This window comes from Lactuca virosa, chromosome 1 (assembly GCF_052849685.1).
Source record: "Lactuca virosa cultivar CGN04683 chromosome 1, Lactuca_virosa_CGN04683_v6, whole genome shotgun sequence".
In the NCBI taxonomy this organism is placed as follows: domain Eukaryota; kingdom Viridiplantae; phylum Streptophyta; class Magnoliopsida; order Asterales; family Asteraceae; genus Lactuca; species Lactuca virosa.
This window is the reverse complement of record NC_136426.1, coordinates 218,846,570-218,871,980: the sequence shown is the minus strand read 5'-3', so window position 1 is coordinate 218,871,980 and position 25,411 is coordinate 218,846,570.

Here is a 25,411-nt window from a genome sequence, read left to right as displayed (position 1 = left end):
TGTAAAATTTGAATCATTTGTTATATGAGTTGAATTAGGTCAAATTTAGTAAAAGATAAAATGATATGATTATTTTATTAGTTTTAAAAGTTTGATCTAAATGTTTTAAGGAGTTACATATTTTGTCATAAAATTTTGGAGCTCAAAAGTTTTTTTTAAAGTTGTGATCTTAAGGGTTTTTGAAACTTCCATAAGTTATGGATATGAAAGTTTTTTTTTTTTTTTTTTTAAATTTGATTCAAAGTTTTTATGGAGTTACAAAATTTGGTGTTAATGTTTTAAAGAATTCCATAACTTGTTCTGAAGTTATGGAACATGGAAAGTTTCATCATAAAACACCATTAATTCCATAAGTTATGGAATCCAAAGGTTTTCAAGAATTACAAAACTTGCCCTCAAGTTTTGGAATTTGAGAAAAGTTTTTTATGAAAAAAAAGAATTGAATTCTAAAACTCTTGGGTTCATAACTTAAACAATTAATTAAACGATTTTAATTTTGAGTTTAATAATTGGAATTATGATGTTTTGTTGAATAGTTCAAATTAACTCTTATGGACTTTATTAATAGTTAATTAAAGCGTTTAATTAAAAGAGTATTATTAATCCATAAATATATGGTTTGAGTTTAATTAAATTAAAAGTCTAGTCTAATTAATAGATTAAACCACCAAGTATTTTAAATGTCTAAAATACACCCTTATACTATTATAATATTAAAAGTTTAATATATTATATGTATAAGAGCAAGTCATCTTACCATTAGTAGGCATCATTCACGAAGCCGGTCTATAAGGGGGTATAAGGTTACTGCCTATAAAATGGCAGTTTAATGGGTGTCCACTCTCACTCACCGCTTCCTTGACCGGTGGAGGGTCGTTAGCCGAACAGGTAGGACAAGGACTATAATTCTCCCTTCATTATAAGTATAATGATAAATACTAAGTAACTAAACACTTATAAATTCCCAATCTTAGTTACTTAGGAAAATGTGAATAAGGTGCTAATCCATGAAATTACACTTTGCACTTTGTTTAAGCTGTTAGTGGAGCGTGTGTGGTTAACCGGCACACTAACCTGGACTTAACAAGGTAGGCAAAGGGTAACTTAATGTTTATCATAGTATCGTTGGAGCGTGTGTGGTTAACCGGCACATCGATTGAGGGGTAAATATTAAGGGTACCAAGTATATTTGCATGGTTACTTCACACCTTGTTTTGTGATCCTCGGCATCCCAGTCACAAAACCTGAAGGGCACACTCAAGATTGAAACATGCCATTGAAAAGTTCAATGAATCTCAAAAGAATCTAGGAGTTTCAAAACCAATTAAAACCTAATAATACATTTCGTTTATCTTGGTGGAAATTGGTGAATCGTCATTCACCTACCTTCAAATATTTTATAGCTTGGATTACGGCATCCCTCTTCCAAGTTATAAAATAGTTTGTTGGGTCCTAGCCTTAATATATCATATTGGGTGTTATATTAAGGACTTAAATCAACTTTACGTGAATTTCTCCCATTGTTGATGTCTGGTTTAGACAACAATGATCTTCCCAAACCAAGCTTTCCTAATGAATATGACTTCCCGAGTTTGGCTCATGGAAGTCATACTTCTCTTCCTCTACCTCCTCCAATTATTCTCCCTAACCCACAAGTTCAAGGTCACTCAAGCCCTAATGGCAAGCAAGGTCTATGTGTAATCACATCTTAGAGATGAAGTCACATATTGACAAGCCGGGAGAGTTGGGTGTCAAAGTCTTGAGAAAGTTGGATGTTCAATCACTTTCTAAGTCACATAGTGAGTTCCTTTGGGACTACTATGAAACAGACTATGACATGAACCTTAATGATCATATCTATTTGCTTGGTGCTGCTGAATCAACAATGATTTGGAACGATAGTAAAGCAAATTTGATTAGAAGATCAACTTCCCAAAAACTTTATGGATAGTGACAATGGTGACACTAGAAATCCAGAAAAAGCATTCTCTTCCCAATGGAAAGGGATTGGCCATAGTCAACCCGGTTGACCAAATGGTAAAGAGAAAGGCTAAGTCTGAGATAGTCCCATTACCAAAGGGTCCATATGTTTATTTTGCCAAAGGAAGGGGCGTTGATTGCAAAGCTGCCAAATTTACCTAAGGATGTTAAAGTCAATAAGTTTGACTCTACATCAGGTAGAGCCCATTATCTAACTCTGTTAAGTTCTATTCTGAGATCCTCATTACATGATGTGACTGGGTCACATGTTGATGTTTTAAGAATCAAAGAATAGAGAGAAATCTTAAAGGAAGTATATGTTGATTCTGATCGCGAAGGTGGATTTCGATCGCATCAGAATTTTGAGCAGTTGCTTAAGAAGTTATGATATATTGCTAAGGAATAGATAACAACAATTTTCCATGTGGATTGTAAGGATAAGTTTTTCCGCAAAGTTTTAAAATAAAAGAAAATTGTTTAATTTTATTTATTTGAAGTATCCTTATAATGGCATTTGTGGAAAATTGTTGCTTATATGATTCCACTGACAGCAATATTGGAAAATGGATTTGATTCTTTCATTTGTGGTAGTGTCTATATTTACCAAATCAGGAAAGTTCCTCATCACCCAAGTTTCAATTGGACCGAAACTTGGAATCATGCAAGTTGAATAGTATGATGAATGAGAACTTTCAAGCATTGGAAAATCAAGACTAATTACTTGTTCACATGGATGTGTGAGTCAAGTGAAGGACTAAAGGGATCGAGTACACATTCTTGTGCACTGGTCATGTCCACCACAAAGCTCGTTAAGACTATTTGACTTACTAAAGTTTAGTAAATATGGTTATACTTACAAGTTTAAGTATAATTCTGAAACATTGGAAAAGTCTCAATGTATGGCAGAACGAATGGGAAGAATCAAATTAGGCAGAAAGATAAAAGTTTCTCAAATCTGAAAAGATGGGAGAGTACTTTAGTATCATGTTTGTGATCATCTTAATGATTTAGAAATCATATCACAATTAGTCCTCTAAAGGTCATCTTAGTGCATTCTTATGACTAAGAAGAGGAGTCATGAATTGTTGAAATAGTTAGATCAGGAAGATGAGTCATTCTTCGTTCCAAAACAATTCTTAGAGTCATACTCCAAGATTGTAACTTGAGTGACATATCTTAAAGAAAGGTTTAAAACACTTGTCAAATGTAAGAGTAAAAGTGTCCTACTCTTGTACATTTGAAATTGGTAAGTTGTGATGTTTTGGATAAAACAAAGACCAACTAAGGCCAATTGTGTGAAGTGTTTGTCTTGATAAAGAATCCGCACTATCTCTTGAATATTTGGCAAGATAGTCTTATATGTCAAGAGGATAGTAGGAGTCTTAAAGATCCTAAAAATAATTTCAAGAACTAATCAAGAATAAAACCTGAGGTTCTCCACTAGCACACGACTTGAGGTTTATAACCTATCGTGTTGACATATTTTGTGCCCATTCCAGTTAAAGTTGGCTTTGCATAGGAGTTCTGAAAGTTCTCAATTGGTTGCATAACAACTTGGAAGCAATGACAGGCCCTGTACTGCCAGGTGGCAAGAAGTTAAGATTGCATAAGTTCAGTCCATATGAGTTTGGATTTGTCATTATCCTTGTCTTGTGACTATGGTTTTGACGATTCACATGGATAAGAACACATACACCATAAAATCTAAGGGTCATAAGGTTTCTCTCCGATTCATGAAAATGATGGTGAGGAAACACTTCCACCAAGTAGATTTGAAGCAGATGGCAAAAGGTCTAAACAATTGAGACTATGATTACGGCATCCCTTTTCATAGTTCTGAAATTGTTTAGACACACATGCATGTTATCTAAGGAAAGGTGTATGATTTTGATAATGTTTTATCAAAGCATCTCGTCTCAGAAATCTGAACTTTGGTAAGAAAGTCAATAAAGTATTGATTTCTAGAAGTCCAGCTGATTTCTGAGTACATGTCAAAGCTAGTGGGAGCATAAGTGTTATGCTAATAATCATCATGTTAGTGGGAGCATGATAATTATTGTTAGTGTTGCAAGTTAGCAATGTTAATTATAGAAAACAAAAGTTTCAATTCGTGAGGCTGCAGGGATTGAAAAAGTTGTTTTGCTATAATTAAGGGAGAGGATATACTTCATTTCAGTTCTAAAGGCTTAGATTGAGACCTTAATCATCTTTAGTCAAGAATATATATATGAATTTCATGTTGCATTGGTTCAACTTAAGGAAATTCTATATATTGCGTTCTCAAAATTCGATTATGGTTACGACATCCCTCTTCATAGTCAAATTTGGAAAACATGGCAAATAAAAATATTGTAGCAAAAGACTGGTCTAGAATCATGTCTTTATGTGAGACATCATGAATCATGTATCATTTGCTTTGGGTACAGGATCGATTGCATGTGCTATAATATTTGTCATTTCTAAATTTTTCCAAATGCCCAGAGGCATTAAGAAGGGAAAAGGTCTAGAATTGGATATGACTAAAATGATTAAGCAATTGTCGAGGACAATCTGAGGTTTACCAAAGATTGGTTGCTCAGGGACAGTTGGAAGTATAGTGCTAATTATGGAAGGACCATATTGACATATTCTGAAAAGAGGCATCTCTTAGTCAGAAGTGATAGTCAAAATGAGAATATGGAGTTGTCTCCATAGGTGGAAGTTATCTGTGTAAGATTAGAAAACTTAATGCAAGAAGCATGTCGAAAGCAATGTACTTTGAATATGAGACTTAGTTTCCATGGAGTTGATCTCCATTGGAATACCTTATAATGATTGTTGACAAGTCTTTGTGACTTTGTACATATTCATTACAGGAGGGTCAGTGCATATAAGTTTAAAATCTAAACAGATTTCGATAAATGATAGGAATTTGAAATTCTCACATTTTTCGATAAGGATTTGGGAGTGTGAAATTAGAATCATTGAAATTATGTTCAATCGATCTAGTTCACAAAGTAAGGATTATAGACAAACATAAAGTGCATACTTGGTGTATGGCAAAGCTATTGTTTAAGAAAAACATTGTGTACATGCTTGGAGCAGGGGACAACTAGTGTTTTTAATTCAAGTATAAAGTTGATAAAACCGAAACAATGAATAATGAGTAATCAGTATGGTGATAAATAAAAGTGTTTATTTATATTCATAGGGTTTGATACCATATTTGATTCATTTATTCTTGTGTTTCACTTTTCATGTTTTGACTTCCAGAATAACTAAGTCGCTCTTCCTGAATGATTAAGTTATTCAAACCATCCACAGTCGGTCATATGTTGGAAGTAGACATGAATCAAGACTGTCATGGGTTGGTTTGTAGAGGTCCAAGTTGGTGGACAAAGTGGTGCTACAACACTCATGAGTGCTCATAAGTTTTGAGTATTGGATTCAACCCGCGCTCATTTGAATCACTTCATGGATTTTATCACGAGTGATCATGAGACGATAATATCTTATATTCTTCAAACCTAGAGATATGAGTTGTTACTATGAGTTGGTTATACATTGATTGCACGAAAACGCATTTGGTAACTCGATTTTATAAAACGTGCGTTTGTGTATGATTCAACAAGTAGTAGAACAAGCCATATGAGTCGAAGTTTATCCATTCCTTTTACCTTCGGGATAAAAGCGATATCTGTGGGCCCCTCGATGATTTAGCGATGACACATGTGAGTGCTTGGCCAAGACAGGACTGATTTGATTTGTTCAATCAGTCAGTCATCATAAATCGAAAATCGGGAAACAACAAATGGACAGAGAGAATGATTATAATCCATGTCTCAGTCCATATGATATCTAGAATGGAGGAATATATGATCCCTTATCTAATGGACAAGTCATTGACAAGGTCAGAGTTCGACAGCGGCTTTAAGAGCTACGATTGCCAGTTAGGTTTTGAAGTCATACTCAATAATAGTTTTAGACTTATCCAAGTGGGAGACTGTTGGATTAATGTCTAAGTCCATAACTATATTTGGGATGTACTTGACCCGACCCGGCATGGTCCATTTGGGTTGCACTTCACCGGCGCAATTTATATGGATAGTCTTTTGAGAATAGTATATTTATGATTTATATTAATATATTATAAGTTCTAATATATTAATATGGAATCATATTATTTAATTAGTATTGATCAAGAATTAATTTAGAATTAATTAAGTGATCAAAAAGAACTAATTAAATATTGACTCTTATATATATGGAATGGGCCAAGTTCATTTAGGTTGGGCTAAGCTTTCATGGATGGTCCATGGAGCTTTTAACCCATGGATCCTATGTAAATGAAAGGTCATGGGTATTAGGGTTTACATGGATGTAACCCTAATCCTCCATAATATATAAAGGGGTCCTTGGCTCACAAAATTGGCACAAGTGTGTGAAAAAAAGTGTGGGCTGATTTTAGTGTGCATACATATTCTCTCAAGTTCTTCCAACGTGTTTTGGTGATTTGTGATTCCATTTGAGGCTTCCACACTATTGGGGCTAAGCTCTTAAAGCTTGAAGACATCAAGCTACATCAAAAGGTATGTCATCTAACTAGAACTCTGTAGTATAGGTGCTTCATAATATCCTAGTTAGGATGAAACCTTGGAATAGTTAATATTTGCATGTATAATAGAGAAAACATAGATCCAAGGTTTATAGGGTTGCATGTACACCATAGGATGTTGTAGTATACTAAAACCCAACAATTACATATACGACTTTAGACCCATAAAGTACACACACACACACACAAAAACACACACACACACAACTACCCTTCACGGTGGCTGGTGGCGGCAGAAAACGGTGGCAGGGGGCGGCAACCACCATGGTTGGCAGCCATGGTGGGTTTTTCTTGGCTTTTCCAGCCAACAATACACCCGCACACCTATGATGTCGACTGGAACACACACACCCACTCGAAACATACATAACACGGATATTCTTGTGGTGGCATGCGATGGTCGGAGGGGGTATCATCAAACGTGATAGGTGACGGACGAGAGGAACGACAGAAGAATGAGGGAAAGAGAAGAAGGTGGGTTTTGGTGGACTTATCGGGCGTTTCTGGTGGCATACGACCCACACACGATGAACAGCGCTTCGAACTCCATTGGCGGTTCTCCGGTTGCCCGCAACATCCGGCAACAAGGCATGAGGTGGTGGCGCTTCGGTGGCGAGGTGGCAGCAAACATGGTGGCGCTTGGACTTGGTTTGCAGGCGGTACTGAGAAGGCTTCCAAGGACGGTGGCGGCTGTATTGAACGTTAGGGTTAGAGTTGTATCACCACAACGAGAGGGAAAAGAGATACGGGGTTAATCCCATGTCTCATTTCAAACCTTTGTCCATTTTTCCAAATTCAACCCCACCTGTCAAGATCTTTCTCAATTTAAATCCAAAACTTACCAAACAGCCCCTACCCTCAGAAATCTTTACAAACTGAATCCGGAATTTACCCTTTAGCCCTTGCTTCCCAAAATATATTCAACACAAGTCCAAATAATGCCCTTTAAACCCTAAATTCCTGAATTTATAACATTTTACTCCCAAGGCTGACACTAATAAACTATTATGGATTTGGGGCTTCAAAAAAATAAAAAAAATAATATGAAATATACTTCTCATCCCAGGGTTCATTTATTTTTTTTATTTAATCTTATCTATTTAAATCCCAAAATAGAATGTTACAAACTCTGAGCTATTTATAGTCTCTATATAATCTGTTGAATAAGCTCCATCGTCTGAAAGACTACCTCGGTCCTCCCCATGAATCTATGACCAATCTGTCCCAAACAAACTGGGGTACGACACTTCCTTCCATATAGGAGCTCGAATGGCGGTGCACCGATACTGGAGTGATAGTTGTTGTTGTAATCAAACTCAGTTAGGGGAAGGTAGGAGTCCCAAATACCACCGAAATAAATCACATAGGCTCGTAACATATCCTCAAGTGTCTGAATGGTTCTCTCACTCAGACCAACAGTCTGCGGATGATAAGCAATGCTAAGGTGTTACTTCGTACCCAGTTCCTCGTGGAACTTCTGCCAAAGATGATATGTGAACATAACATCTTGATTAGATACAATGGAGACTGGAATACCATGTTGAGCAACATCTCGCGCACGTATAAATCGGCAAATTTCTCGGCCGAAGAACTCTTTCGAATGGCTAGATAGTGGGAGTTCTTGGTCAGACGGTCTACTATAACCCATATCGCGTCGAATCCCTTAGCCGTCCGAGGTAACTTGGTGGTGAAATCCATAGTAATATGTTCCCATTTCACATGGGAACCTCCAATGGTTGCAACTTGCCATGCGGCCTCTAGTGCTCGGCCTTGACCATCCGACAGGTCAAGCACCACTCAATATACCAAGATATTTACCTCTTCATGCACGGCCATAAATAACTAAGCCTCAAGTCCCGATACATCTTGGTGGCTCCAGGGTGTATCGAAAATATGGACTTGTGTGCCTCCTCCAACATAGTTTGCCTGATCCTACCAAAATTTGGCACCCAAACCCATCCATACCGAGTTAATAATCCACGACTGCCAGTAGGAAACATGCCATGAGTCTCTCCTCTTTCCAATTCTCCTTCTTGAATCCCTCATCATGAGCGTCCCTAATCAAATCCAACAATGTCGAATCAATCGAAATCCTCATACATAAGATCTCAATAGCAGAACTAGCCGTCTTGTGGATCAAAGCATCATTGACTACATTCGCTTTCCCCCGAGTGATACAAAATTTCACAGTCATAATCCCTGACCATGTCAAGCCACCTACACTGTCTCATATTTAGATTCAGCTGATCCATGAGATATCTCAAACTCTTGTGATCCGTGTAGATAATACATCGGATTCAATACAAATAATGCCATCAAATCTTGAGAGCAAACACCACTGCTCCCAACTCTAAATCATGAGTCTGATAACGAACCTCAAACGACTTCAGCCGCCGAGAAGCATAAGCAATAACCCTACATCGCTGCATAAGAATTGCCCCTAGTCTGGTGATGGATGCATCAAAAATACCACAAAATCCTCAACACCCTCAGGGAGGGTCAACACCGGCGCCTCACATAACTTCCGCCTCAAGGTCTCGAGTACAGCCTGTTGATCAGACCCCCAGGAGAAATCCAAAACCCTTCCTCGTCAAACAAGTGAGGGGTACCGTAATCTTGGAGAAGTCATTGATAAATCTCGGATAATACCCTGCTAATTCAAAGAAACTCCTAATCTCAGATGGGGACTTTGGAACCTCCCAATGCATTACCACCTCAATCTTGGTTGGTTCGACCAAAATCATGTTCTGGTTAACAAGGTGCCCCAAGAACTGGACCTCTCATAACCAAAACTCACACTTCAAGAACTTGGCATAAAACTGTTGTTGCCTTAAAATTCCCAGAAGCTCTCGAAGGTGCTCCTCATGCTGCTCCCTAGTCTTGGAATACACCAATATATCATCAATGAAAACAATGACTGATCGATCGAGCATTGGCCTGTATACCCGATTCATCAAATCCATAAATTCTACAGGCGCATTAATGAGCCCAAATGTCATAATCATAACCTCATAATGACCATAATGAGTCTGAAACGCGGTCTTCTCCATGTCCTTCTCTCTAACTCTCATCTGATATACCCCGACCTCAAATCGATATTGGAGAACTAAGATGCACCTTGCAACTGATCAAAGAGGTCATCAATCCGTGAAAGTGGGTAACGGTTCTTCACCGTCAGGTTGTTCAACTCCCGGTAATCAATGCACATCTAGTATGAACCATCATTTTTCTTGACAAACAAAATTGGTGCTACCCATGACGAACTGCTCGGTCTGATAAACTGCTTGTCTAACAGCTCTTGAAGCTGTAAGGAAAACTCCTGCATCTTAGGTGGTCCCAATCGGTACAACACCTTAGCAATCAGAGCCACACCTTGAACCAAATCGATCCTAAGCTCAACCTGCCTCTCAGGAGGTACACCAGGTAACTCCTCTGGGAACATATCTATGAACTCTCTCACCACAGGCACATATGAAACTGAAATCTGCTTCCCAACTCGAGTATCAACCAGATATGCAAGATAACCCATACAACCATGCTGAATATACTGTCGAGCCCTGTTAGCAAAACAAAAGGCTGACCCAATCCTGGTACCCTCTCCATAAATAACCAGTTCTCCCCCACTTGGGGTTCGAACTACCACCCGTTGACCCTCTTAGTCAATCATAGCCCCAAACCTGCTAAACCAATCCATCTCTACTACCACGCATACATCCCCCATGGGGATAGGAATCAGATCAATCAGATACAACACCCTAAAAATCTCCAAGACATAAATCCGATAAATGCTCAATGCGGGAACCCTGTGCTCGTTGGCAATAGAAACCTGCAACAGACACTCCAACTCCCCAAAAGTCATATAAAAAACCCTACTAAAAGACTGAGATATAAAGGACCGACTTGCATCTGAGTCAAAAAGCACAAGAGTAGGCAAGGAATTCACTAAGAAGGTACCTATTAGAACCAAAAACATAAGAATACCATAAAAATATGACAGAATAGTAAATAGAAACATACCAGTAACGATGTTTGGCGCCTCCTTGGGCTCCTATGCAGTGAGCTGGAAAGCACGACCTTGAACCCTCGAGGGCTTCGTCTAACCCTAGCATCTATCAGTGATCCTGAGAGTGGTTGGCGTTGGAGCCTACGCCGGCCTAATCGTGAGCAAAGGACACTGGGCCTTCACATGGTCCACATGATCAAAATGATAACAAATCATAGCGCTCAGTACTGCGGCCTGCTGACGACAGTCCTTGGCATAATGACCTTGTTGGCCACATTTATGGCATCCAGATGAAAGTCGGAAAGCACCATCATGAACCTTGTCGTACTTGCCACAAGTGCGTCCCCTCTATCCCCTAAATCTAGAATTAGTAGGCTTGAACCGCTTTGTTGCACGCTGAGACTGAACAGGAGCCTACCTCAACTCCTTCGCCTGAATCTCTATCTCAATATCCCGCCTCCTCGCGACATCCTAAAGCTCAGCGAGGGTGGAATAGCGCTGGGTGGACACGAACTGTCAGATATCCCTCTTGAGCATGCTCAAGTACTGAGTCATCTAAGCCTGCTCCAAAGCAACAAACTCAGGGAAGAAAAGAGCTCTCTCAGTAAACATCTTGGTGATCTCCATCACCGTGTCAGTCGTCTGTCTCAGATCCAAGTACTCCTGAGCCAACCTCTCCTTCTCCACCAAGGGAACATATCTTGCATGGAACATCTCTGAGAACTTCTCCTAAGTAATAGCATATCTCTGCTCAGGAGTGTAAGTACCAATCACCAGTCTCCACCAATCCTTTGCCCCCAACCGGAGAAGGTTTAGGGTGCACTTGACCTTCTGGTCAGCAGGACAAGACAACCCTTCACATCAGACAACCACCTCATAGCTACAATTAGGTCCCTGACTCCATCAAACTTCGGGGTTTCATATTGTCGAAGTCTTGATACTGGAAAGTTCTCTCTCCTCGAATCCCTGCGGCACCAACAACAACCTCAGACAATGCAGTGTATCGGTCATCAAAGAGCTCAATCATGGCGGTCTTGATAGACCCAAATGTCTCCGGAATAGACCTCCAGACAGCAGCAGCCACCTCAGTGGCGATGATCTCCTGAATTTGATCATCAATAAATCTTGGCCTATCCTGGCCGCCAACTCCGAATCCTGATCCTCTATTTGAAAATAAACCAACACACATCAGAAAAGCCACAATACACAAAGCTATAATCACAAGACGAGACTAAACCCTTGGGGTTTATGACTTCCTTGTTACGCATACGGGTCCTATGCTTTCAGTAATACGGGCCCATACTACCTTCCACACCTACTCGTATTTGTCACAAGGATCATCACACTCACCCAAATCAACTAGGATATGCATATATCCTATCCTTACTCTCTCGAGAATGACTAATCATGCCTCATTTGGCTAGCTGCTCACACACCTACTCACCCATGAAACTTCCACGAACCTTATAGCCACTTGTGCATGCTAGTCATACATAACACTGGATCCTATAGACATTCGAATACTTGATTCTACCCAAAGCCCACAACAAAACAAGGAATAGGAAATAAGGCTAAAATAAACATTCTCAGGCTATAAAATCTTAGTTATGTACAACTATGACGCATACACTAAGCGACTACAGACTACAGTAATGATGCTAATTTCATATAGGAAGTCTTCCTAGGCTATCAGGCATCATATACCAGACAATTCTATCATGCAATTCCTGAAGATCCTTAGCCTATCACTAGCATGCGATGCTATCATAACATAACAAAGAACAGTGTGGTGACTTGGGGTATACTTTCTTGCTCCGACTGATCATACACATCGCATCCTTCCTTGGTTACTTTTGAAAACAATTTCTCCTATTAAAATTGTTTTTATAACCTTTTATAGTTCCTTAGTTTGAGTCTGGATTTACACGCATGTTCCTCCAATTCTCTCAAACCAAGGCTCTGATACCAACTTGTAACATCCAGAAAATCAGAGTAAATTTACATTTTCCAAAAACATCCCAATAACCATAAATGTTTACAAAACCATTGTTTCAAAAGTGTTAATCAATAATCAGAGTGTCCCAAAATCCAAATAACATAAATCTGAAGGGTGTTCACGATCACGCATTCGCCTTGCCACAGTCATCTAAAGTACCTGAAACAGTAAACTGAAACTGTAAGCCAAAGCTTACTGAGTTCCCCCAAAGTGCCACCACACAAACATACAACCAGACATATATTGGGTCCACAACCTTTCGGTTGGATTACCCCCGGCCCACAACCTTTCGATTGGAATGCCCCACACTACAACCTTTCTTTTGGATTGCCAATACATATTGGGTCCACAACCTCCTGGATGGATTACCCCCGACCCACAACCTTTCGTTTGGAATGCCCCGGTATGTTGACTGACAACACAAAGCAGTACAGTCTTAACCCCCACCATATCATATCGACATATACATAACAAATAACATATATATCTAGCAATATATAAACATATAACCAGTCAACAGACAAACAGGCAGATCTACAGATCACTACCACATAGCAACATCATATATACTAGGATATAGATCCAACTATCAGCTCTACCGGTCACCTTTCATTGCAAGATGACCTAACTTAACATATAATCAAAATACCCAAAATTCCTTTAGGTCAAAATTGGTCAAATTGTAGTCAAAGTCAAAAGTCAACAAAATCAGTCGAGTCAACTCAGCTGAGTACGCTGGGCGTACTCAGCCTGTACGCGGGGCATACTCGGGCTTGACCAGGTAATCGAGGCATTGACCACGTACGCACAACATACTATTTGGTACGCCCAGTGTACGCGGCTGCTTCTCCACCCTTCTAATAAGAGCTTAATCCTTTAAGCTCTTTCGTCCAAATTCCAGATCTAGCCCTAAACTAACGTTCTTAACCATAAATTTTCCTACTTTATGGACTTGCATGGCTATTAAGTGCTATATACCAAAAACCCTAGTCTCTAAACCCATTAAGACATCCAAACTCATGCATGGAAAGGAAACAATGATCAAAACCACATTTTTATGCTTCTACACGCTCCAAAACGTCTGAAAGGACAACTTAGATGGATTAGAGTACCCATACTCAATATACCAACTCATGGGACCAAAATAACACAAACTTCGTGGCCAAACTAGATCTAAGCATAGCTTCATCAAGTTAATAGCTTTTTAATTTCAAAGAGGGTCCAAAGGTGATGTGTTTTTAGATCCAAGGTGCTCCAGACTTCTAGAATGATCTCCTCTTCTTTATTCTCCTTTAAGCTCACCAAAACACACATACCAAGCTCCAAAATGCTCTTAAATAGATTAGGGTTTGCAAAGGGGTCGAAATGGGGCTGGAGGCCGATGAAGGAAATAAGTCTTAGGGGTTAAGGATGTTTAAATAGGGTCCACCCTGGCCACCTACGCCCAGCTTACCAAACGTACGCCCAACATACTCGACATAACCCATGTATGCCCATCGTACATGCATATATGCCCAACGTACTAACACAACCCCCAAAATTATGAAAATGCCACTAAAGACCAAGTTGCAAACAATTCTCGTACTAAGGGGTTAAAAGGTAAATAATTGGAAATCAGGATGTTACACTTTTCTTTGGTTCTTTGTGTTAGGTCCTACCTTGTTGGTTTTTTCTAGGCAAATACATGAATATGGGTTTTCGGTTGGGTTAGACTGAAATCAGTCTTGATTTCGGTCCTTAGGCGTTTTGGGTTTTGGGCTTCCTTGTATTATCATTTTCCCTATATAATGAGACTTAGATGGCCGGTTATTTAGCGAGTTTTCGGTCATATGATTGAGAAGGCCATCCATTGTGAAGATCTCCATTATACTAGATGATTTCATCAATATAATCGTGTGCATTGGGTTGATTACGTGTTTTGTTCTTGATTTACTTTGCATTGATTCCGCCCTTGCTTAGTGATTTCGATTGATTACTAGTTGGTTCATGTTTTGGGACTTACAATTGGTATCAAAGCTAATCTAGTGTCAACCGTGCTCAAGAACATCAAGATCGAATTTGGCTGTTTTCAATTGATTTAAGCTTTTAATCGAAAACTGTTTGAGTTTGTTATTCGAAATCGTTCATTGTTATTACTGTGTTCTTGGTGTTCATCGAGGATTCAAGGCAAAAGAATTGAAATTCTGTTTGTAATCGTCATTTCAGTGGAACTGGGTGTTTTCGGTGGCGCGTCTCCTATTTTCGGTTGCACATTTTCGGTAGAAATCTACGTTTTCGGCCAAAATCTACTTTTTTCGGCAAAAATCTACTGTTTTTGGTAGAAATCATTGTTTTTGGCAGCAATCTATTGTTTTTGGCCGGAATCTACTGTTACTGTTTTTGGCCCAACCCATCTGTTGACATTCTGAGTTTTTAGTGTGACATTCCTTAATTTTTAGACACATTTAATTTTAATCAATTAAAATGGAATCTCAACACAATACCTTACATCAAGAACTGGATTCAATTATGGGAACCACTACAATAATTCCACGTCTTTTATCAGCTGATGGGTTTCCAGAATGGAAGTACAGGATTGAAAAGTACATTAAGATGAAAGATTTTAAGATATGGAGAAGCATCCTTAGAGGTCCGGTTAGAATTACCACAACAATGGAAAATGGTAAAGTAGTTGACAAAGCTATGGAAAATTACACTGATGCGGACTTTGAAAAGATTGAGGAACAAGAAAAGGCACTTACAACTTTAACCATGGCATTGTCCCCTGACATCGCTCAAGGATTCAGGGAATATGATTATGCAAAGGCTCTTCGGGAAGCCTTGATAGAAGTTTATGAGGGAGACGATGATATGAAATAGAGCAGGCAGGATATGCTCCGCCAAAGGTTCAATATGTTCAACCACGTTCTTGGGGAGACTCTTGAAGCCCAACTGCAACGATTCATCACTCTCACTATTGAAATGAGTACTGCATGAATCTCAGTACCCCGCTCTATGATAAACAAGAAGCTGTTAAACTCTCTTCCCAAATCGTAGGACATGAATGTTTCTGTCATTAAGAAGACCAAGGATCTTCACATGCTCTCTCTTGCTGAGACTATGACAATCATCAAGGCTTGTGATTTGAATGATAAGCAGCCTGAGATAAATCACGTGAATTCCTACTCCACAACAAACTTGGGAATCTCGTCAAATAATGCTTTTTCATCATTCTCTGTTCCACAAACTCAAGCTATTCCTCCTACTATGCCTTATCAACATTCAACTTCCTCAAAAGCTTCTGCCACAATTTCAACTCCCAAGGAAGATGAAGAAAACATGACATTAGCTTCTGGCCTTGTGAACTGTTATAATGCTTTCTTGGCAGGAGACTTACCTCCTCAAATCTCATTCGCAGATCTTGACCAATTCATCCAAAAGATGTGGAAGAGATGGATATCACCTGGCAAATTGTAATGGCTATGTTTAGGGCTAAGCAGTTTGCTAAGAAGACAGGGAAGAACAATTGGAGTATGAATGGGGAACAAGAAGGTAGGGTTCAACAGAGGCAAGCTTAGGTGTTTCAATTGTCACGAGCCAGGTCACTTTGCTCGTGATTACCCAAAGCCAGACATAAGAGAGAATTCTGATAGGATGCTGGTGCCGGTTGTAAATAATAGAGGAGTTGCCACCAACAATGAAACTACAAGCCTGACAGTGGTGGCTCATACTTTTGATTGGGAGGACCATATTCAGGCGTTGAACATTACAGGGCATGACACTGCAAATCTGGCGCAGATAAGTGAGCTCCCTGATAAAGATGTTAAAGAAGACGTTGAAGCGGAGATAATACAGCTGCAATTTGCTTTTATGGTCTCCACCACTCCTGAAACAAATGAGGTCAGTGAAGCTTCTTGTTCTCAAAATTATATGGATACTGTTAAACTTCTTCGTGATCAAATTGACATACTACGTAGAGACAATGAGGACCTTAGGTATGAAGCTTATAATCTTAGGAAGGTCCAAAAACCTCTAAAAGAACAACTATAGGCCAAGACAAGAGAGTTTAGACAGCTCCAGGAAGACTATAGTAACAAATGTGAGAACTATAACCATGTTAAGAAACAACTTGCTAGCTTGACTGACGAACTTGACACATTGAAGACTAGATTTGAAAATGCAGATTTTAACTTCAAAAAGTTTGATGTGTCTAAGACAATTGAGACAATGATAGAAAAATAGTTGAAATGGCAGGACAAAAAGAAAGTAGGTCTAGGGTATGACAATGTTCCTCCTCCTTTTAATCACAATTACACATTTATCCCTATGACTAAAGAAGAAATGGACAGAGAAGCACACCTTCAGTATGGAAAACCCGCTGTGGTTGTGCCGGAAAATAGCTCTAGGGTGAACTATACTAATGTCTCTACTTCATATGCAGATTCATCCTTAGTACAAGACAGATAGGAAGTTGAAGGAAGTGTTTTTTATAATGATTCTGCTTTAAAAACTGATTCTTTAAAAAATGTTTCTGGTTTAAAAACTACTATTTTGTTTCTGCTTCCGATTCTTTGAAAACTGATACTTTAGTTTCTGATAATTCTGGTTTGAAAACTGTTTTTGATGAATGTTCAATAGTGCTCCTTTGAAAACTGATAATCTTACTGTGTCTGATAAATGTGTTGATGTGTTTGAGAAATCTAATTCTAATAGACCTGTCACTAGCAAATACATGCCACCAAAGCCAACCCAACAAACTGAGTTATGCAAATATGCTTGTGGAAACAATAAAGGACACGACAAGGACACTGAACCAAGAACGAGAGGTACCAGCTTCTACATGAAGAAACATACATGTTTCCATTGTGGAACTCCTTGTAATTGGTTCATACAAACCACCCTTGGTGTCTCCTGAGTCTACTAAGGTGGTTGAAGCTGCTCCAAACACACCCGCTTCTTCATCAAGTCAAAAGACCAGTTCTGATGCTGAAGTCAGTCCCCTTTCCCTTGAAGAAAGTGAAATCATGTCAAGGGATACCTCTGCTACCACACAATCGTTCAGGGAGCTTCTCTTTCCTGAACCAATCTCAAAAGAATATGTGGCAAGAACCTCTCGCAGTCCTAGATCGTTTGAAGCGAGTGATTCGGCAGAAGACAGATTCATCAACATCACCAACCTTTTAGTCTCAATACATGACATCAGCCATGAAATCCCCTCCAGAATTCAGTGTGATCATCTGATCGAGAATGTCATCGGTCCACTGGCAGAAGGAATTAAAACAAGAAGTCAAAGTGGAGATGTCAACTCATGTCTCTACTCATGCTTCATATCTCAGATTGAGCCCAAGAACGTGGACATGGCTCTTAATGAACCAAGCTGGGTGGATGCTATGCATGTAGAGTTGAACCAATATGACAAGTTGAAGGTGTGGAAAATGGTAGAGCTACTAAAAGGAAAGAAGTCGTTGGATACACGTTGGGTATTTAGGAATAAGGAAGATGATAGTGGGGTAATTGTGCGAAACAAGGCGCGTTTGGTTGTTCGTGGCTTCTGACAGATTGAAGGTCTTGACTACACTGAGGTGTATGCTCCTGTGGCACGCTTAGAAGCAATTCGTATCTTATTGGAATATGCTTCCTAAATGGGGTTTACTGTTTATCAAATGGACGTCAAGACTGCCTTTTTACATGGAGTCGTGAAGTAGGAGATCTATGTTGATCAACCCCCTGGGTTTGTCAATCCAAAATTTCCAAATCATGTCTACAAATTAGATAAGGCTTTGTATGGGTTACATCAGGCTCCTAGAGCTTGGTATGCTACCCTGACAGATCATCTGCTGGAGCATGGTTTTTCAAGAGGCAAGATCGATCAGACACTGTTCATAAAGTAAGTAGATAAAGACTTGATTGTCATCCAGATCTACATGGATGACATCATTTTTGGGTCGACGAGCTCTGCGATGTGCAAAGAATTTGAAGAAGTCATAAATAAGAGATTTGAAATGAGCTCGCTTGGTGAAATGACGACGTTTCTGGGATTACAAGTTCGTCAAGATTCATCTGGAATCTTGCTGCATCAGGGAAAATATGTGGAGGATATGCTTGAGAAGTTCAGGTTCAAAGACTCTAAACCTGCCTCTACACCCATGGCTGAAAGACCCCTGCTGGAACCAGATCCATAGGGAGATTCTGTAGATCAAACTGAATGTCGATCGATGATCGGATCTCTCATGTATTTGATTGCCAGCAGACCTGACATTATGTTCACCGTTTGTCAATGTGCTAGATATCAGGCTAATCCTAAAGTCTCTCATATGATTGCTATTAAAAGGATTTTTCGATACCTCAAAGATAGTCCTAAATTAGGGCTATGGTATCCTAAAAATCCTGAAATTGAACTGTACGCTTTCGCTGACACCAATTATGGAGGTTGTGATTTTGACAGGAAATCAACTTCAGGCGGATGTTAATTTTTGGGGGAGAGATTGATGTCTTGGCAGTGCAAGAAACAACAGACGGTGTCGACCTCGAAAGTTGAGGCAGAGTATGTTGCTGCATCAGCCTGCTGCTCATAGGTTATCTGGATACAACACCAATTGTTGGATTACAGTTTGAACTTTCTTGACACCTCCATATTTTGTGATAATGATGCTGCTATACAAATTGCCAAAAATCCTGTTAAGCATTCCAAAACCAAGCACATCGATATTAAAGTTCATTTTATCCGAGATTGTTATGAGTGCAATCTCATCCGTTTGGAGCAGGTCCACACTGATAATAATGTGGCGGACCTGTTTACCAAACCCTTCAGTAAAGCTCGATTTGATGTGCTTGTGGGCTTTCTAAAGATGATTTGTTTTGAAGACTAAATTTTTTTGTGTTTAAATTTGCGCATTTTGTTTTATTTTTTTATTTTCATTTCTTTCCTCTCCTATGCACAAATTTAGGGGGAGAAATCAAAATACAAAAAAAATTATAAAACAAAAATACAAAAATATGTCTTTATGTTTTTTTTTTCAGAAAATTATCGAAAAATGGTTTTTCGTCTGTTGGTGTCATCTGGGAATTGATATTAAGTATAAGTGATAACGGGCAGCTTAAACAAGAGTAAGGTACTGAAACTGAATTGTCTAGACTATGTGCTCAATGTGCTGGTAGACACGAAGGACTAAAAGAAAGGACTGGACACTGTGACAAATGAAAAGACTTAACATAATTAAATGGACTTAGATACATCTAGACTGACCATACCACGCTCGGGTAGATTGATCAATGAGATAAACAAGGGAACCTACGTGATACACTTAAGCTACTTTTCTACTGGAACTGTGGCTCAAAACTTTGTCGACATATGTACTCATGTCCTTAATTCCGGTACTGATAGGGCGACTGGGGGGTTCTAATAAAGTAGGTATGTAGGAAATTATTTTCTTGCTTTCTATCTGTCAGTCATATATTGCCTCCTCTGTGTGATTGGAAAAAATCCGACCTGGAATGCAACATATACAACTCTATCTCTATGTACCTCTTTATCTATGCAATTCTTCCTATCTGTTAGTCATATGATGTCTCCTTTGCGAGATTGGAAAAGATCCGACCTGGAACACATCATATGCAACATTCCACCTCTCAATCCCTCTATCTGTGTTAGTCACATGTTGTCCCCTCTGCGTGATTGAAAGAGATCCGACCTGGGGCACAACATATGCATTTCTATATCTATCTTCTCTCTTAATGATTAACTACTCACTTAAAGTAAGGAGTTCTTTGGAAGTTCTTGATTGCCGGGGTATGTCGGGAAGTGGGGAACACGTTTTAGTACACCTAAAATTGAACTACTTAAATGGTTGTTTGTAGATCTCGCTGCTGAATTTAAGTAGACAACAATATCCTTGGTCGTCGTCAGCTAAATGGTCCATTTAGGAATTTGATCTCAAATGTCTTGTCACATACAATCTGTCCAAAATTGGCAAAAATGTTCTTTGTGTTTAAGTGGATCACAATACCGGTGGTTGACCAAATGTATTCATGCAGGTGTGTATTGAAAAACAAAGTTAAGGCTGTTTCAAAACTTATGATCCCAAAGTGTTTGAATTTTAGTTTTGAAGTGTGGTTAATGTTATTTTTAATTTTCATTTTATTTTCATTTTTATTTTTTTCTTTTCTAAAAATTAAATTTTGTTTGCATTTAAATTTTAGTTTTTATTTTATTTTATTTTTCAAGTCTTCAAAAGGTTCATTATTTAAAAGGAATTGGACTAATTTTAAAGAGGACTTGAGTTTTGGGTGAGGCCCACCGGGTTTTTGTCTTATGGGCCGAAACCCCTAATTAGAGTTTAAAAGGATAGATTTCGACCTCTACATTCATTCTTCTTCACGCCTCCGCCGAAAACTCCCTCTTTCTCTCTCTCTCGTCCTCACTGTCGTTTGCTGCTCGAAGTTTTCTACTCGATTCGTCATTGGTCTTGTGTTTCATCAAAAATTGTTCATTGATTCATCGAAGTAAGTAGATTGCGAGTGCTGTACATCAGTTCTAACATGATTTGATTAAGTTTTTTTTGCAGGTTTTAGGAGCTAATCACGATTCTGACGATAGTTTTTCGTCAATTTGGGGTTTTGGGTTCAAGGGGTTTAGGTTTTCAGTGACCGTGTTTCATCCGAAAACCCAGATCCAACCGAAAACTGACCCGCGCTTTGACCGAAAATGATAAACTCTGACCATTTTGACCGAAAACGATAATCTTTGACCATTTTGACCGCAATCATTGACTTTGACCACAATCGATTTTACTTTGACCCAATTCAAGCCTGTTTGACTTTGGTTGACCGAAATCAACCTTAGTTGACCGAAATCAATGTTTTTGAGAAAATTAATTTTATCTGTTTAATTTTGCTTTTCTCACTTCGCTCGTTTGGTGTGGATAAATGGTTGAATTGAAATTTATTGAAACTCACAACAATGTTGGATGTCTTTCTGATCCACCACAGAACCATCAGGAATTTAAGTCCATGGTTCGTGGTCTAAACAACTGCAGGATCACTCATGCTCTTCGAGTGAATCCTGTCATTTATAAAGACCTGGTGAGGGAGTTCTGGGATAAGGCTTATGTCAATGAACTAGGAGCAGATGGTGCAGGCTCTGTAGAATCAACTGTCAAGGGGGAGAAGATTATAGTGTCAGAACAAACCATTTGTGAAGTTCTTAGATTTAGAGATCAGCCAGGATTCCCGACTGATATATCTGCTACTCAGATTAGGGAGGTTCTCGAACGAATGTGCTATGAAGGAACCTTTCCTCCAACTTTGAAGAAGTTGCTCCCTCCCTACTGGCGCTTCCTAGCTCACACTTTTGTGATCTGCATTTCAGGCAGGAAGGGGGGAGCTGATGAGATCTCCCAGTCATCTACCGGTGCCATTATTACTCTTATTATGGATTTGGACTTCAACTTTTCTAGGTTTGTATTCAATGAGATGAAGAGCAACCTGCAATGGAAAAAGAAGGCTGTTTTCTTGATGTACCCAAGATTTCTACAATGATCTTTGATGATCAACATCCTGATTTGGAAAGGACGGGTGAAACTTTGGATATGAAGTCTTTGGGTCCAAACTCTTTTGGTTTAATGAAACAAAATCGCAAGGGTTCAAAGATCATATTTAGGGGAACAAGCCCTTTAGTGAAATTCGGAAAATTTGCTGAGATTGAAGAAGCTCCGGTATTTCAAAATATTCCAGCTACTGAACCAGAGAATGTTCCAATTGTCGAAGCTAAAAGTATTCATGTTCCTGAACCTGAGGTTGTTTCTGCTGCCACTCCTCCTGTGGCAATTGTGGCAGAGGAGCATGTGCCAGTTCTTAATGATGATGATGATAAATAAGGTAATGATGAAGAGGGTGATGCAAATGGTCTTAATGATGAGGACTTCATGTTTGATTTTGAACTTAGTGATGATGACTTTCGTTCGTTTTTCGAGTTTGATGAAGTCGATGACGTTGTGAGTTCTCCAACAGAGACTGAGGGAGATTCAAACATTCTCAAGCTGCCGCTACAAACGCCCGCTCAGATGGCAGATATTTTTGCTCAATTGGATTCAACTGCAAGGATTCCTCCCCGAGCAGTTGCTACTCCAAACATTATTCCATTTGAAAGTGATCTTGAAGAGTCTCAAGCCTCCCAACCACCACTAAAACAAAAGCGTGCTGATCCTAGGCCGGGAGTGCTTATTAGGGAACAAATTCAACCAGCTCAACAGCCAACCACAACCACTGAACCAGCCCAACCGGTTCGAGACGAAAGCCCAATTTTGCATGAGGGGCCTAGTTTTGCTCAAGCATCTTTTGAACCAGGAAGCTCTTCAGCTCCTGGTAGTTCTTTAGCTCCTCTACCTAAGCATGATGCTGCTTCTGAAAGGCTTGCCAGGTTTCTTTCTCGAGAAAGTGTTGATCCTGCACCCAAAGGCAAAGGTATATCTATTGGTGCAGTGAGCTCCGATGATGAAGATCAAACAACTTTTGAGCTTAAAGAAGAAATTGGGGTCTTGAATCATATAATTATCGAGAAAGATGTTTTGATTAGAACTCTGGATGCTAGAGTTTCCTAGCTTGAAATGGAAAATTCTCAAAAGACATTGCACATTTCTGATCTGCAACTAAATCTTGGTGCTCTTACAGCTAGATATTTTGATTTGAAGAATAAACTGATTAGCGAATTTGGTGAAAAATTCAAGACATCTGGCAGTGTGCCTGATGAAGCCAATGCATCTCCAAGTGTACCTGGCCAAGCACCTCAAGATGTTTCTCGTCAGGTTAATGCAACTCGTATTATTGACCGATTTGAGAATGAACATGCTAATGCTGACCCCAGAAAAATAATTTTGAAGCGAGCTCAGAGGCAAGCTAAAGCTCAAGGAAAAGGAAAATTGCTTTTCATGAAAAACTTCGATCAAAGCGTTCGTGGAGATCGGCCTCAATTAAGTGTCACTGAGCTCGGTAAAAGGAGATTCACAGCTAAGTATGGAGATCGGACGGGTATAAAGTTATGGGGATTTCATGATAAAAAGGATATCTGGGCGGTCAAAAGAAACAGTGGTAATGTGGAGTACTACGAGCATCAAAATGACTTTAGTTCTTGGACTACGGTTGATCTTACATAATTAGATCATGCTCCCTTCACAACCCATCGAATGATCCTCGTGGAACTGAATTTAAGCTCTTATTGGAGAATGAAGTAAAGAGAAATTTTGATGGGATGAAGACTGCAATTTCCTTCTTAAAGAAAGCCAAAGGTGTAATTGATCCCAACACCAATCAAACAGTGGAGAATGTGATGTGGCCTCCCACCAAGCAAATGAAACAAATTCATGTTATTCAGCAGACATCTAACGGTTCTCTGTGTAATATGGAATATTGGGTTTTTGATGAAGCTATAGCCACTGCCGTCATCAAGCTTCCGACTGGTGTTATTTGTCTTCTTGAAGCGAAGGATCTTTTACAATTCGGTGAGCGTGATATCCGTACTCCTGTAGGTCATCCGATCGTGGTCAAAGATGATATTTTTAGAGGTTGCTGCCAAAGAGTTCACTAGTATGGTTACAGAAATCATTAACAAGAGGATGTGGGCAGGTGCTTTGGTGAGCTCAGATGTGCTGATTGTTCACAATCCTTGAGTTCAAGCTAGCATCAAACCAAGGGGGAGATTGTTAGGTCCTACCTTGTTGGTTTGTGCTAGGCAAATACATGTTAGGTTTTGTTATTCATTGTTGGGTCTTAATATGGGTTTTCGGTTGGGTTGGACCGAAATCAGTCTTGATTTCGGTCCTTAGGCGTTTTGGGTTTTGGGCTTCCTTGTATTATCATGTTCCCTATATAAGGAGACTTAGATGGCCGGTTCTTTAGCGAGTTTTCGGTCATATGATTGGGAAGGCCATCCATTGTGAAGATCTCCATTGTATTAGACGATTTCATCAATATAATCATGTGCATTGGTTTGATTACATGTTTTGTTCTTGATTTACTTTGCATTGATTCCGCCCTTGCTTTGTGATTTCTATTGATTACTAGTTGGTTCATGTTTTGGGACTTACACTTTGTGTCTCTTTAATCGCCTAAACACATACATTTCAAGAACAATTTTATTTGACATTTCTTTGTTTATTCTTCTACATTTCTTTTTAATTATTGTTTAATGCTTTTGCAATTTGGCATAACAAGTGGTATCAAAGTTGGTAGGGAATTTTGGGTATTTTTTTGATCGTCAGTGGGTTTCTCTTAGAGTTATTGGCTGTAGTTTTGTTTTTAATCGATTGAAAGGGGGGTGAAGCTTAGTTGAATGTTGATATAAGATGAATCTATTATAAAATATTAATATAGATATTAAAGCAAAGTTTTACATAGATGTAGCGGGTAAATGAACAACAAGCTGCGCCACAAGCCCTTTTTGGATGGCAAAACTAATTATTTTAAAAATTGTAATTTCATAGAGGTTTCTCGATCAGAAACAAGGGATAACAGTGCAGTAACAAGTAAAGAAACATGGGCAGGTGCATTTTAAAAACAAATGGAATCAAAATAATCATAGGTAAGTTTAAATCGAGTTTTGGTCATTAAATTGTTGTTGGTTTGAGTTTGGGATTCGTTTATGTCCCTGCACAAAGATTTATGTCGGAGGCGGAGTTTCAAATTACTTATGCTAAGTGTTTGATAAAAGTTCTCAAAGAGCTCCAGTGGTGTTCTTAGGGTTCAAGAACAAGGGTTTGACTACCATGTTAAAAGGATCAAATAAAGGGTGAAAGGGTTTCAATTGGGTGGTGGTCCGTTTGATTTTCACGGAGTTTTTCGATCAAGAAAGTGGTGTTTTGGTTCA